The 14,243-nt window shown below is 39.3% G+C and overlaps 1 protein-coding gene across 1 annotated transcript in view; it reads right to left on the bottom strand.

The window, feature by feature from the left end:
* The window catches only part of ctnna2 (catenin (cadherin-associated protein), alpha 2), a 466,961-nt gene that overhangs the window by 204,620 nt on the left and 248,098 nt on the right, over positions 1 to 14,243 (bottom strand). The window lies entirely within an intron of this gene.

Raw genomic sequence — 14,243 nt, 5'->3', positions numbered from 1 at the left:
GTTCCAGAGACTGTAGCCAATCTCCAAAGACATTGACACAAGAAAAAGTGCAACCCCAAGCTGATCCAACAGATATTGCATATATTAGAAAAAAGAGTCAAGATAAACTCTAAGGTGAAGATAGATCCCTTTCTGATTATCCATCTGTTGCATTTTGAACTGTAACAAGCTCCTTTAAGGAACACCCAGGACAGTTCATCTATTGACAAAAAATAAAACAAAAAAACACATAAAAAGCAAGAATGGAACTGAACAGTGTCTGTTGAGCACCCCAAAGTTTTTAGCAGAATATCCATTGGACTATTTGTACAATGCTGAAGCATTTTCAGCTTTCATCTGCATTCTTACAAAAAAAAAAAAAAAAGAAAAAAGAAAATGAAACTTTCAAAGAAAAGAAAATACAGTGAAAGCTGGAGGGTGAATGGTTTCATTCCAGGCTACTTTAGTGCAGGGCACAATGAAGTGTAAACACTACAAGGGCATCGTGGAGAAAACATACCACCTAATGTCAGATACCTCAGTTGCAACTTATGGGTCCTCCAACAGATAATTGTAACATACTGCTACAAACATTCAGGAATGGCAGTAAATAAACACAAAATACATTAACCTGTCCATAAATGGCCCTCCATGAGTCTGGATCTCCAAGCCTATTGAATCAATGGAAAAGTCTTACATTTGCACTATTGAGACCCAACATTTCAGACCTGGTTGGCCACACTTTCTGCTGGCTGTGGATTCTTGAAAAGGTGATCCATCCATCCATCCATCCATCCACCAGGACACCCTAGGCAGGAGGTCGATGATCGACTTTGTTGTCGTATCATCAGACCTTCGGCCGCATGTTTTGGACACTCGGGTGAAGAGAGGGGCTGAGCTGTCCACTGATCACCACCTGGTGGTGAGTTGGATCCGCTGGAGGAGGAGAAAGCCAGACAGACTTGGCAGGCCCAAGCGCATAGTGAGGGTCTGCTGGGAACGCTTGGCGGAGCCCTTGGCCAGGGATGTATTCAACTCCCACCTCCGGGAGAGCTTTGACCAGATCCCGGGGGATGTTGGAGACATAGAATCCGAGTGGACCATGTTCTCCGCATCTATTGTCGATGCTGCTGCCCATAGCTGCGGCCGTAAGGTCTGCGGTGCCTGTCGTGGCGGCAATCCCAGAACCCGGTGGTGGACACCGGCAGTAAGGGATGCTGTTAAGCTGAAGAAGGAGTCCTATTGGCTGTGGTTGGCTTGTGGGACTCCTGAGGCGGCTGACGGATACCGTGAGGCCAAGCGTGCTGCGGCCCAGACTGTGGCAGAGGCAAAAACTCGGGCCTGGGAGGAGTTCGGTGAGGCCATGGAGAAGGACTACCGGTTGGCCTCGAAGCGATTCTGGCAAACCGTCCGGCGCCTCAGGAGGGGGAAGCAGTGCTTCGCCAACACTGTTTATAGTGGGGGCTGGAGACTGCTGACCTCGACTGAGGACATTATCAGGCGATGGAAGGAGTACTTCGTGGATCTCCTCAATCCTGCCATCACGCATTCCGTGGTGGAAACAGAGGCAGGGGAATCGGGGCTGGACTCTTTCATCACCCAGGCTGAAGTCACCGAGGTGGTTAAAAATGCTCCGCGGTGGCGAGGCTTCGGGGGTGGATGAGATCTGCCCTGAGTACCTCAAGTCTCTGGATGTTGTTGGACTGTCATGGTTGACACGCCTCTTCAACATTGCGTGGTGGACGGGGACAGTGCCTCTGGACTGGCAGACTGGGGTGGTGGTCCCGCTTCATAAGAAGGGGGACCGGAGGGTGTGTTCCAACTACAGGGGGATCACACTCCTCAGCCTCCCTGGTAAGGCCTACAACAAGGTATTGGAGAGGAGAGTCCGGCCGATAGTCGAACCTCGGCTTCAGGAGGAGCAGTGTGGTTTTCGTCCCGGCCGTGGAACACTGGACCAGCTCTATACCCTCTACAGGGTGCTCGAGGGTTCATGGGAGTTTGCCCAACCAGTTCACATGTGTTTTGTGGACCTGGAGAAGGCATTCGACTGTGTCCCTCGTGATGCCCTGTGGGGGGTGTTGGGAAAAATTGTATATAGTATTTGATTATCTTATATTTTGTTCCCTTTGTGTTATTTTAACTATTTTATCTTATAATCATTCAAGATGTGTGTGAGTAATTTTGTCTGCAGGTTAAGATCACAAAGTGGAGCTGAGCTTGCGAGAAAAGAAGCAGTCCAGTTGAGGAGGTCATAAAGATGGGCTGATTGCACTGAACAAGAGGCCAGAGTTGACCCTGCAAAGTTGGAGGAGACTGTGGGAAATATGTTGTTAAAAGATAAAGGAGTTTATGACCTGTTTATGATGCAGCTGTTGTTTTCCCATTCTTTAGAGATTAATGTTCATTGTAACTAGGGACAATCCTAAATAAAAAGGGGGTTCGGAGAGATGTTGTTCAGAATGGTTGGGGACTTGTAACTGAACATATCTCTGATCGTTCTCCTCGTACGAGTAAATAACTAATACTTTGTCTCTCTCTCTTCTTTTTGTGTTGTTATAAGTATTGTTAGGTTGGTTAAACCTGACAGGGGGGTGCTCCAGGAGTATGGAATCGGGAGCCCTTTATTAGGGGCCATCCGGTCCCTGTACGAGCGGAGCAGGAGTTTGGTCCGCATTGCCGGTACTAAGTCGAACCTGTTCCAGGTGCATGTTGGACTCCGGCAGGGCTGCCCTTTGTCACCGGTCCTGTTCATAACTTTTATGGACAGGGTTTCTAGACGCAGCCAAGGGCCAGAGGGGGTCTGGTTTGGGGACCAGTGGATTTCGTCTCTTCTTTTGCAGATGACATGGTCCTGCTGGCCCCCTCTAGCCAAGACCTACAGCATGCGCTGGGGTGGTTCGCAGCCGAGTGTGAAGCGGCCAAGACTAAAGCTATGTTGACTTTTTTCAGCCAAATTAACAGCAAAAAAGTTCAGTTTCTCTCACAATCATTCTAAGAAAAACATAACATCATGTGGTAACTACATCTAAAAATGCTCTAATTATAGTAGGTCACCTTAAAGGCCTTCACATTTCAAATCCTTTCAACCATAAAATAAAACTCTTAGCATTTATGTTGAATAGCTACATCATCAATATGGAAAGAAGATTTTCATGCACATGCTATTGCAGCAGCACCTAAAAAGGTCAGCAGAGTAAATTTGTATGTCAAGCTGTCATTAAGTAGTTTAACAATGCAAATACAAGGGTACCTGTGTGGAGGATCCTTCATGTTCATATTAAAATAAAGTTTAAATAAATGAAGAAGTCCAGTTAAAAAAGCAAGACATATTCAGCAAGTCCATCTTATAACTGTACCGCACTATTGACAAAGACACTAACCTTGTGCACTCTTTTTCTTTCTTGTACAAACTGCTGGTGCAGTGATTATGTGTTTACTGTTTAACTTTCCTGCATAAATGAATCCACATAGCTGTTGCTGCCGTTAAATCTCTGTACTCCCTTTATTTTTCTTTCCCATAGAAAGAATGGCTAGATCCATTTCTGTTTTTTTTCTGACTTCCTGTCCTTTTAACCTTCAGCTGGTCAAAGTTCTACTGGAAGTTTCTTCTTGTAAAAAGGATTTGTTCCTTTCCATTGTTGCCATACGCTGGATTAGAATGAAAGATTTATGCAAAGTTACTGACTTTGTGCAATCGGCTGGGTCTCCCTAGACATACAGGGGTTGGACAATGAAACTGAAACACCTGTCATTTTAGTGTGGGAGGTTTCATGGCTAAATTGGACCAGCCTGGTAGCCAGTCTTCATTGATTGCATATTGCACCAGTAAGAGCAGAGTGTGAAGGTTCAATTAGCAGGGTAAGAGCACAGTTTTGCTCAAAATATTGAAATGCACACAACATTATGGGTGACATACCAGAGTTCAAAAGATGACAAATTGTTGGTGCACGTCTTGCTGGCGCATCTGTGACCAAGACAGCAAGTCTTTGTGATGTCTCAAGAGCCACGGTATCTAGGTTAATGTCAGCATACCACCAAGAAGGACGAACCACATCCAACAGGATTAACTGTGGACGCAAGAGGAAGCTGTCTGAAAGGGATGTTCGGGTGCTAACCCGGATTGTATCCAAAAAACATAAAACCAAGGCTGCCCAAATTACGGCAGAATTAAATGTGCACCTCAACTCTCCTGTTTCCACCAGAACTGTCCGTCGGGAGCTCCACAGGGTCAATATACACGGCCGGGATGCTATAACCAAACCTTAGGTGACTCACGCCAATGCCAAACGTCGGTTTCAATGGTGCAAGGAGTGCAAATCTCGGGCTGTGGACAATGTGAAACATGTATTGTTCTCTGATAAGTCCACCTTTACTGTTTTCCCCACATCCGGGAGAGTTACGGTGTGGAGAAGCCCCAAAGAAGCGTACCACCCAGACTGTTGCATGCCCAGAGTGAAGCATGGGGGTGGATCGGTGATGGTTTGGGCTGCCATATCATGGCATTCCCTTGGCCCAATACTTGTGCTAGATTGGCGCGTCACTGCCAAGGACTACTGAACCATTCTTGAGGACCATGTGCATCCAATGGTTCAAACATTGTATCCTGAAGGTGGTGCTGTGTATCAGGATGACGATGCACCAATACACACAGCAAGACTGGTGAAAGATTGGTTTGATGAACATGAAAGTGAAGTTGAACATCTCCCATGGCCTGCACAGCACCAGATCTAAATATTATTGAGCCACTTTGGGGTGTTTTGGAGGAGCGAGTCAGGAAACGTTTTCCTCCACCAGTATCACGTAGTGACCTGGCCACTATCCTGCAAGAAGAATGGCTTAAAAATCCCTCTGACCACTGTGCAGGACTTGTATATGTCATTCCCAAGACGAATTGACGCTGTATTGGCCGCAAAAGGAGGCCCTACACCATACTAATAAATTATTGTGGTCTAAAACCAGGTGTTTCAGTTTCATTGTCCAACCCCTGTAGATATATTGTTTTTGTTATTGACATTCTAGGTTCATATTGATTTAATTGTATTGTATTAGAATTTGTGTTGAATGGATTTTTTTTTAACCTTTATTTAAACAGGAAAACCAGGACTGATTTGAATAACATGTGGATTTACTTTAATTCCAGATATTAATTGGAGTCATTTGTGTTGTACAGTGCCGTACCGTACAGTACGATGGTAGTTGTTTTGAATTGGGGTGATATAAATAAACTATGTTGCACTGATTATAGTCAGAAAGTCAAGCTCAGTAAGTTGAATCTAATATTTGAAGCAGGTTTGCACCTAACGCCCTCCCGTAATGCAGAAAACATTGTAATAAAAAATAATAGAAGCAAAACATGTTTCAGAAATGGCAGAAGTTCACCAGCTACCTGCAAAAAACTGCCAATTTCTAGAACAACTATCCCACATAACCTTAAGCTAAGACAATTAAGGTCTACAATAATGTAAAAATAAGTGAATTACAGGTCCTTCTCAAAATATTAGCATATTGTGATAAAGTTAATTATTTTCCATAATGTCATGATGAAAATTTAACATTCATATATTTTAGATTCATTGCACACTAACTGAAATATTTCAGGTCTTTTATTGTCTTAATACGGATGATTGTGGCATACAGCTCATGAAAACCCAAAATTCCTATCTCACAAAATTAGCATATTTCATCCGACCAATAAAAGAAAAGTGTTTTTAATACAAAAAACGTCAACCTTCAAATAATCATGTACAGTTATGCACTCAATACTTGGTCGGGAATCCTTTTGCAGAAATGACTGCTTCAATGCGGCGTGGCATGGAGGCAATCAACCTGTGGCACTGCTGAGGTCTTATGGAGGCCCAGGATGCTTCGATAGTGGCCTTTAGCTCATCCAGAGTGTTGGGTCTTGACTCTCTCAACGTTCTCTTCACAATATCCCACAGATTCTCTATGGGGTTCAGGTCAGGAGAGTTGGCAGGCCAATTGAGCACAGTGATACCATGGTCAGTAAACCATTTACCAGTGGTTTTGGCACCGTGAGCAGGTGCCAGGTCATGCTGAAAAATGAAATCTTCATCTCCATAAAGCTTTTCAGCAGATGGAAGCATGAAGTGCTACAAAATCTCCTGATAGCTAGCTGCATTGACCCTGCCCTTGATAAAACACAGTGGACCAACACCAGCAGCTGACACGGCACCCCAGACCATCACTGACTGTGGGTACTTGACACTGGACTTCTGGCATTTTGGCATTTCCTTCTCCCCAGTCTTCCTCCAGACTCTGGCACCTTGATTTCCGAATGACATGCAGAATTTGCTTTCATCCGAAAAAAGTACTTTGGACCACTGAGCAACAGTCCAGTGCTGCTTCTCTGTAGCCCAGGTCAGGCGCTTCTGCCGCTGTTTCTGGTTCAAAAGTGGCTTGACCTGGGGAATGTGGCACCTGTAGCCCATTTCTTGCACATGCCTGTGCACGGTGGCTCTGGATGTTTCTACTCCAGACTCAGTCCACTGCTTCCGCAGGTCCCCCAAGGTCTGGAATCGGCCCTTCTCCACAATCTTCCTCAGGGTCCGGTCACCTCTTCTCGTTGTGCAGCGTTTTCTGCCACACTTTTTCCTTCCCACAGACTTCCCACTGAGGTGCCTTGATACAGCACTCTGGGAACAGCCTATTCGTTCAGAAATTTCTTTCTGTGTCTTACCCTCTTGCTTGAGGGTGTCAATAGTGGACAGCAGTCAGGTCGGCAGTCTTACCCATGATTGGGGTTTTGAGTGATGAACCAGGCTGGGAGTTTTAAAGGCCTCAGGAATCTTTTGCAGGTGTTTAGAGTTAACTTGTTGATTCAGATGATTAGGTTCATAGCTCGTTTAGAGACCCTTTTAATGATATGCTAATTTTGTGAGATAAGAATTTCGGGTTTTCATGAGCTGTATGCCAAAATCATCCGTATTAAGACAATAAAAGACCTGAAATATTTCAGTTAGTGTGCAATGAATCTAAAATATATGAATGTTAAATTTTCATCATGACATTATGGAAAATAATGAACTTTATCACAATATGCTAATATTTTGAGAAGGACCTGTATTGTGCTGTAGTCATTTCTGGGTTAAAACCAAACACCCAAGTCTAAAACAAGAACAACAAAAACATGCAAATGGATACTATAAATCTAAAACAGCAGTACAGAAGCTGAAGTGCCTGTGTGGGCGAAAATATGCCAGATAATGACTTTAAAAAGAAACAGAAACCAACTCAACCGTATGCATTGCTAATAGCATTGTTCTCATTAAGGTCAATCACCATTGCTTCATTAAAATTCATTGGAGCTAAAAACTCCAAGGTGTTGCCTTGACGTGTCAGTGTGGTTTATTCAGCCAACACTAACAAGCTTTGCTGTTCTGAGTGACAAAAACACATAACATCTAGAAAGAAGGTCAAATTGTCTTCAACAATGGCAGGAAATGAATAAAAGGAGTCTGTAAAACTACAAAATTTGTTTGGTTCTGCTTTTAAAGTTTTAAACATGTTCAAGTATATTTGCTTTTAGAACTAGAGATTTTAAAATAGGGGCTGCCCAGTATATTTCTAGGCAATTTACCATCCTACTATGTCTAAAATAACCCTAAATATATATTTTCATTCCCCTGCAATCGTACACAGTTCTTCTTTCTAGCCTTTCATAAGGCTACACCAGGCTTTCCTCCCATTCTATTTAATAAATCCTGTCTCTATACTTAATACCAAACATTCACCAACAAGTAAAGCTTCATTTATCTACAGAACTCTTCTCATTATTAATTACTGTTGTTGTTTGCTTAAATAACCTTAGGAAAACAGACCCTTTAAATTAGTAAAGTACTATGATACCCATTGGCAACCCTGGCAACATTTAAAACCACTACACAGAAAAATAAGGTGGCAAATCTAAACTAAACAGTTGTGCAAAGAACAGTGCTTTTTAATTTAACAGGTCACATGCAGCACAGGTAAAATGCAATACTAATCCAAGGAAATTTAACAGAGGTCATATTCTATAATGACTTTAAATAACAGAGAATAATCTGCAAACCTACATTCTCCAAATACATTTTTTGTGTAGTGTAGCACCTGAACTATACGGAGGATGAATCAGAATCAGAATAAACTTTATTAGCCAAGTTTTTGTGCACGAAAAAGGAGTAAAAACAATTAAATAAAGACAAGGAACAGTATGTGTTTTTCTATGTATATATGGATCCTTCTATAATTAAGAATTAATTCAGAAATAAATTGCTTAATAAATGAATTACTCACCCCACAAATGTAATGATGTGTGAATACATGTCAAAAAAAAAAATTAGACATATTTATTAAATAACTGATCATAAGATAAGACATAAATATATATTATTTATATTATTTTTGTTTCCTGACATTCTCAATTGTGGGAGATTAAAAGATATTCTATTTCTTGTTTTTAATGTCTTTCTATTTTTCTTTAATTTTTGACAGATAATAATTTATTCATTATTTATTTTTTCATCTGCCCTTTAATTCTTTGCATATTTATTCCCTCAAAAATATATTAACAAAAAAAATTACTCAAATTTTTTAATTTTTTTAGGTTAATATTTTGTCCTCTAATTATCAAACATAGATGTATTTTCTCTCCTTATATATCCCTGTTGTGTTTTTCTCCACAAGTTTTCGCTGAGCCCATTTATTCAAATTTTTTTTTTTTACATTGTCTTTTCCATGTCAAAATGCATCTGGAAATATAAAAACAAAGGAGGTGATAAAGAGACAGACAATTTACTCTGTGGCTACTCAGCTTTGCATGTAGCTTGAAGTCAGAAATATTTTGCATATACTCTTAACAGTAATGCTAATGGAAACTAATTTATACACAGTTTAGTCATGCACCTGTATTAGCATATGTCCCTGGCATTGTATAATATAACTGACCACTTGGGAGGATTAAAGATCAATGCTCTGGATGGCCCCAAGTAGTTAAATAATTCTTAGTTGAAATCAGAAAGTAAGAAAGCATGCCATCAACTCAAGAATTAGAAGTAATAAGTAAGCAAGTCTTCATCACTGTTGACATACCATCTACTTAGCATACCCTGATATTAGGCTGTAATTTGGGTATTCCTGCAACATTTGTACTGCAACATACACTTGTGTAACTTCCCTCACAGTGGTACATGTGCGGTTTATACGGTGTCTTGGAGTTGTGATGCTTATATTGCAAACTGTTATGACAGGTCCAGAAAATCTGTGGTAGCCTGGTTTATGTGGTGATTAAACTGTAAATCCAGTAATGTCAAATGTGTAGGAAGTTCTCAAATCTGTGCATCTTACCACACCATCAAAATGCAAAGCAGATACACATACACAGATAGTGTTATTCGGGTATAGCTCTGGCTATCACAGTCTGCTGCAAGTCGCACATCAATGTAAATGCAGAATGATCTCTTGCTATTTCTCTACTGACCCCACCCCCACAAGACAACAATGCTTCCCAAAATGTCCATCAACATTATCTCAGCAGTACTGCAATTAGTCATCATCTGCCTTGTTTTGTTGTACTCAAATTGTCAAATATTGTCTGACTTAATACAGTATTTAAATAATGGGCCTCTAATCACTGATAGATTATTTTCAGCTTTATTTTAACCCTCCAATCAATTTCATCAGCTGGTAAAACACCCTATTGGAAAAAGACATAATTCTGAAAGGTATGAAAGACTGGCAAATAATAATAATAATAATCAGGGACATACTAGTGCTGACTTTAACTCCAAGCAGAGCTGAAACTAAAACAGATCTTGATGTATCTGGTCTGGATGCTCTTATCTCCTGTTCACTGCATGAAGTCATTACAGCCATACAGTCATTACATTAGCTGATGGGGTAGTCATCTATTACAGCTAAGAGGAAATACAGTAAAGGATTCCAGCTTCAAGATGTTCAGATAATCTGAAGGACGGTGTTTCTTTTTTTTTCTTTGGAAGTACGTTTCTGATGTCTACTGTATCAACTGCATATCTCAATGAAATGTTCATGCAACATGTAAGACGATTTTATGTCATTAACGAAGGTTTACATCAGTTGGCTCTGGTAATATCATCAATTAAACCTTTCTTTTCCAATCCACTTTTTTCAGTAGAAAATTTTATTTAATAATAAAATTACAGTTAAAGTCATTTGTATTTTCTGGTTATTAAAAACACAAATGAACAAGAAACACAAGCCTTCGTCTCCAAATATGATTCATTTTGGCCTCCACAATGTCAATGTGGATTTAAAAAAAATACTTTCTCTAATGTTTTTTTAAGATTTGGTTCAGATGGTCCAGGATCACATTATGTAATGTTAAAGAGAATAGGGAGTAAGAGAGCACTGCAGAACTAGATGGAGATACTTAGGTTAAGCTGAGAAATGGTAGAAAGAATCGCAACAAAGTGCCGGGCTGTTGTGTAATTGTGTTTCCCTTTTTATAATTATTGTAATTAAACAGAGAGCCAAATTCTCATTTAAAGCTAGTGTCTGCTTAGGCAGAGACACAGAGAGAAAATGGTGTCATCTAGATCTTTTGAAAAGCTGAAAAAGCCCAGGGTAGTATCAACTTCCTATTGACAATGAGGACATGCACAGGCAATAGTCTTTGCTTCAGACTTATTTTGAGTGGAGGTGATGTAAATCTGTTCCAGGGCAGGTTTTGCTCTAATCAGAAAAGGAAGAATATTTCCATGCTCAATATTTTACTTAATAATTTACTTCAGTCCTAGATAATAAACTTTATAAGGTAACATCAACATGAAAACTTGTAAGTACTTTGGGGCAAAATGTGCTAATCTAACTTCACTTTCTCTAGCTGCCTTTTATAAATTACAACTTGTTCAAAGTATATCAGGTTGTTGCATACACAATATACAAGCATGGAGATACACAGCAATAAAATGAACAAATAGAGAGAAAGAACCTAAAACACAGCCAAAGACACAACATTCAGTCATCTTGTTTTTTTCTTTATGAATCCTGATGAGGACGAGTGAATCAAAATAACTGAGTGTCGCCTTGGATGCTGCTGGGACAAAGAATGGTGGATCTCCTTTGGTAAATGTCAAGGTTTTGTTCAGTCCTTACACAAACTTGAAAATGACCTTATTAGATCTTATTATGTGCACAAAAGGAAAACTCCCTCTTTTGCTCTTCTTTCATCACTTTTTCAAACCTATTCTGTTTTCCTTTATTTATTTTTTTACATGTTGTTTCCTTTACAGTAAATGTGAGAAGAGGGCTCATTCTAAAAAAAATATTAAGTGGATAAACTTTAAAGTACCAAATACAAGAAAAGAGGAAGCAAGTTTATAAATCTTCGAATTGGGTACATATTTACAAAATAGTTCAATTTAGTTAGATGTTTGTTTCATTAAATTAGTAGCTCTTGAAATTATGTCAAACAACTTGTATGAAACAAGATTGCCAGATGCAATCTATCCAATGTAATTGTCAAAGTCTTTGAAAAAGTGAAGATCTACTCACTGTCTAACAATCGTATAATCTCTTATTGTTTCTCTTATAGTTTCTTATTGTTTATCGATATACAGTATTTCCTGAACCCCATTAGGGTTTTTTTCATTCTAGGTTTGTATCTTTGGATTTTCCACTGTACCTCAGATGTCCACAGACCCACCGTCTGAAACTTGACATTCACACCCATATCATTTGTTCCTTTTCTGGTCTTAGTGAATTCATACTTGACTGCATCTTGGTGCTCTTATTTATCATGAAATCCTATGTCATCGTGTTCCTTGATGCTGCCAACTAGCTTGTAAGCACCTACCTCACATTTTCTACATGCAGCTCTGAAACACCAATTTTCATCTTTGTGTTGCCCATTTTTTCTACCCTCATATAACAACTGTAAAACTTACCAACACAGAAAATAAACTGATATCACTGGTGCTTACATATGTAATTGAAAACACATATGTTAATGTAATCAGTAGTTAAATTGCAGATATCCAATTTTTGTCATGGAAACAGTGTGACAAAAATGTTCATTTTAATTTGAAACCGGAGGTTTTTACAACCTTTGCATAAATTGATACTTGTAATAAGCACATGTCTACAGCTGAGCTGTACATTTAGGTCTTGCTTTTCCCCTTTCGCTAGTCTAACACAGGAACGATCTCTAGTATAAACAAGAACCATGTTGGTCTTGGTCTTGAAAAGGCATGTAATGTTATTGACTCAAGCTGTTACATCACAAGATGAGTAATTTTCTATTATAAAAGATATTCAAACCCTAATATGTTTTACCAAACTACACAAATGTAGCATTTATACTCTCAGTGTCCACTTTATTACACATTATTTGGTTACACTAGGTTGGGTTATTTTTGCTTTTAAAACTGCCTTAATTTGTCATCCCATAGACTCAACAACGTGATTTTTAGTCCAAATTGACAAGACACCGCAGAGAATGTCCATTCCACTGCATCACAAAGTATCTCTATTAGATTGAGATTTGGTGACTGTGGAGGCCATTGAAGTACAGTAAAGCCATTTCCAGGTCAAGAAACAACTTTGAGATAATTTGAGCTTTGTGACATGGTGCTGCTGAAGTAGCCCTCAGAAGATGGGTACATTGTGGTCATGTGCTCCTGTCCAGATTGTCTATTTTTCATTTTAGGGAATATACCATTAAATGGGCGAAATCTTTTTTACAAGATAGCAGCAGTACGTACAAGTAGGTGACAGTAAGTCGCCTTATCTTCATTATACAGTGGGGGTCCTTCAGGGATCAATTTTGGGCCCCCTTCTCTTCTCGCTTTATATTAATAACTTACCATGTGTGTGTAAGAATGTATACTATTATGTATGCCAATGACAGTAATTTTTTTCAAAGGCAAATAGTGTGGAGGAGGCAGCCCTTTGACTTTCTGCAGCCCTTCTACTTTCTACAGCCCTACAGGACTTACAAAAATGGTTAATTTATTTATGTCTTTGCCTTAATACATGTATGTATGTATACATATATATATATATATATATATATATATATATATATATATATATATATATATGTTATTCATGAAACCAATGACAACCTTTATCTGGGAAGAGGAGCACTACTAAATATAAAACTGTTTAAATATCCTGGGATGCGACTAGATTAAAAAATTTCTTTCCAAAAACATGCTCAATAGGTAGTAAAAACTGTAAATTTTAACATATGTAATTTTAAATATATTTAAGCCTACCTGACTGATAAAGCAGCACTCATATTTTTCATTCCATGATACGGTCTCATGTTGAGAACTGTATCAGCAGCTGGTCTTACAGTAGTCTCTCAGGTATTACACCAATTGAATCTTGCTATAAAAGGGCATTGAAAATCCTAGATAAAAAACCCTTTTCCTACCATCACTGTCAAACACCTGACAAACAAAATTAACAAATCTTTCAAATTTTAAATTATTTAAATCATCCTCCTTGATCTACAAAGTATTACATGGTGGTGGGGCTTGGCCCTACCACCTATGAGTGAGTTCATTAAACAGAAATCTGTAAGTGGTTCCAGACAAAGGACTCGAGCCTCCGTCAGAAGAGATTGTGAATTTCCACTCAGATGCACAACTTTTGTTCAAAACATCCTGGTGGTTCAGGCCGCAAAGATCTGGAACAGTATTCCCCTGTCAGTGAGAGAACACATAGGTCTCCCTACATTTAAGAAACATAAACTTGTGAGCATTTGTGACCTATAACAGTGAATATAAGAGGTTAATGTGTTACACCCCATATTTTATTATGCTCACGCAGTTATGTGAAAGTGAAAATATCCTTCCACTGCCTTAAACTACCTGCATCCTGAAACTTTGATACAAGGCAGGATGGATCAAACTTTCATATAGTCTATCCCACATTCTGGGAGTGGATCTTCAGAGAGGGATATATATGTTATATCTTTATGCTAATATTATTTGGCAAGCAATTACATCTGTATTCAAAACGCCTAGCGAGCGTTTAATTGAAAATGACACCAAAAGGCCTGGCTACAGGACAGTTTGATTAAATGAAGAATGTCATACTCTAGTCTTGATTCATTACACTCAAGCTTTTATTGTTGGCATGGATAAATGATGAATATCAATAGCATGATATTGATTCGAACATAGTCATACATGCAATATTAGACACTTTTAGGCACTTTTGTATCCTTGCTGAAATCAAATGGTCCCCCATGCTGTGTGAATATGCAACATTGTACA

The sequence above is a fragment of the Girardinichthys multiradiatus genome, chromosome 5, assembly GCF_021462225.1.
Source record: "Girardinichthys multiradiatus isolate DD_20200921_A chromosome 5, DD_fGirMul_XY1, whole genome shotgun sequence".
NCBI classification, from domain to species: domain Eukaryota; kingdom Metazoa; phylum Chordata; class Actinopteri; order Cyprinodontiformes; family Goodeidae; genus Girardinichthys; species Girardinichthys multiradiatus.
The sequence above is the reverse complement of the archived record's forward strand: the minus strand, read 5'-3'. Positions and strand labels throughout refer to the sequence as shown.